Raw genomic sequence first — 2,496 nt, 5'->3', positions numbered from 1 at the left:
TGCTATGATGAAGCTTAATATCTCGTTAATCTGAATGTGTTAATGACGACACTATTCTTATCCATTCATTATAAGAGTTTCTGAGCTCCTTTTCTTGTTTTTTATTTTTTTTATTTTTATCTTAAGTGTTTCTTAGGATGTTCTTCTGATGTTGAAGAAACCAGAAGGTTTAACTTTAGTTTGTGTCTACGAAGTAGTGAGACTACAATACATAGGCTCTCTTTGTTGGATTTGGATTTCTAGGAGTGTTTTATGATTTTTACATCATTTTTCAATAGAAACGAGTGGAGATGTAGCTGTTCTCGTTCTCTCTCCGCTTCTCTTCGACGCATCTGCCAGCCCCGTTCTTCAGCCTCTGTGGGGGGGATCCCCTTCTGCCCTATCACAGGTGAAGGTTGGAAGGACTGCAGTGACGATCTGAAGGATTTCTTAGTCGCTTTTCCTTTGTTATTATTCATACGCTTAAGAATAGAATTTTCCTGCTCCCCTTTTTCTTCACTTCTGATCTATCAAACATGAGAAAAAGTAACCATGTAGTTTTTATTTTTTTATCTTAAAAACTACTTGATGCCTTGTTTTACTATAAAAGTTAAGTTTCTCGTCTTTCTCTTTTTTTTTATCTTTCTGATCTTGTAGACGATAACGATGATGGATTCTCTTGAGCCCTTTGCACCTAGAACACAATTCTTTGAGTGGTTCCTCCTGCAAGGGTTTGTGACCAGAGCTACAGATGACCCAGTAACGGTAGAAGTGTATTTTTGACATAAAAAAGCTAGACACTGATCTCTTTGGTGCTATTCGTATGTTAGACAACACTCCTCAAGATGCTATGAGCTTTTTGGGTTATTCGGTAGGGTGTCATTGATGCAGGCCTTCCACTGAAAGCATTAATATACTCTATTGGATTTCTTATAAAATTTGTATCATACTCAATATTGATATTCTTCTTAGTGGATTATCATTGCCTCTTCTCAGAGTGGGATGTGCCAAATCCCTTCAAGAAACTATACACTTGCACAAAGTTAAGATGCCAAATGATCCCTCCTGTTTCTCTATCATTAAACAAAAGAACTAACCAAATCTATGCCAAAACCAAAAGTGGGGAGGTTTGGTACTGAGAAAATTTTCTTCCCCTTTGAATTGCTATTGCCTTTGCCTCAAATTCTCTTCGCCTTGCTCGGGTATATGTCATCTCTCCATTAGTTTTCTATTTGGACCAAAGAATCTTTTACAATGCATTGAAGTTCTATTAATACCCAACTCCATGATCTCTCATAAAAATTAGATAAATTATTATGTGATTCTTGGTTCTTAAAATCACTCCCCTGCTTCATAGTTCACTCTCTTCTGACATATCGTACTCGGTTTTGCTACCATTCCACTCAAAACCAACTAAAGCTGATCATCCATAAATATTCCAATAATTAGAAGGCAATAAAATCTGAAATTATCATTTTTTATATTAACAATTGAGACTATAAATTAATTTAAGCAATAAAATCTGAAATTATCACTATTTATATTAACAATTGAGACTAAATTAATTTAAGTTTACGACCACCGACGATAATGACTTGTTTCATTTTACAACATTGGGAACCCTTTTGATGGGCAATTTCTTACCCATTTCCACAACCTCTGCTTGTCATCTTGGTCCATCAGCCAAACTGTATAGTGTTGTCAATGAGAAGCTATGGGTGCATAAACAGCCATAAAGCTGGACGACACTAGCAAGTAGTAACTGGATTATTTGCATTCCATAGGCTCAAGAATGAAAGGACTTGCTCAACTTATAGGGTAGCAACGGCATATACTTCAGAAAGCAATTTTGAATCACCAACAGATGCAGTGTATAACTTTTGGATCCACCTATTTTCAAACTGCAAATGCATTACTTCTTCAATGCAGCACAAAGATGTAGAGAATAAAACAATGGTAGAAGTTCTTACAAGAAAAGGAGAAGAAAAGACTGGCTCTGTACACTGTTGCCATACTGACACTGTTTATGATGCTGGGAAGCGGGTTGGATTGCTATAAAATTTCAAGAATGAACATTACTGAACATGTAATTAAAAGATAAATTACATAATGTTTGAATTCAATATCACAATTTAATTTACATCAAGAGGGGGGAAAATGCAGATGGCAGAAAATAATGATTGCTCTAAGGCCAGGGGAGGAGAAACTGATTGCAGTAATAGTTACAGAAAGTACTTGCTATTTGATCTTGTCAGAACATTTTTCTAACCTTTACAGTAACCTCCACACCCCCCACCCCCTCTCTTCCCCCCCAAAAAAAAATCCTCTGCCTCAGGTGTGGGTGAGCGGTGAGGATCCGATGGCAGGCACTGCATTGGGGCATGTGCCAATGTTGTCTTGGCTGCCCGATGCTCACCGCATGGCAGCACCCTTGGCAGAGGATCATCGCCCATCTTGCCCCTTCCCCCTTCCCTGCCCGATGCACACCGCATGGCAGCACCCTTGGCAGAGGATCAT

At 38.1% G+C, this 2,496-nt stretch overlaps 1 non-coding gene across 1 annotated transcript; it reads left to right on the top strand.

Moving 5' to 3' along the window:
- LOC122074988 lies at positions 1-86 on the top strand. The gene has a single exon (XR_006139129.1). It is a non-coding gene; the product is annotated as a small nucleolar RNA U30 (small nucleolar RNA).
- The last annotated feature ends 2,410 nt before the right edge of the window (positions 87-2,496 follow it).

This window comes from Macadamia integrifolia, chromosome 3, assembly GCF_013358625.1.
Source record: "Macadamia integrifolia cultivar HAES 741 chromosome 3, SCU_Mint_v3, whole genome shotgun sequence".
NCBI lineage: Eukaryota > Viridiplantae > Streptophyta > Magnoliopsida > Proteales > Proteaceae > Macadamia > Macadamia integrifolia.
The sequence above is the reverse complement of the archived record's forward strand: the minus strand, read 5'-3'. Positions and strand labels throughout refer to the sequence as shown.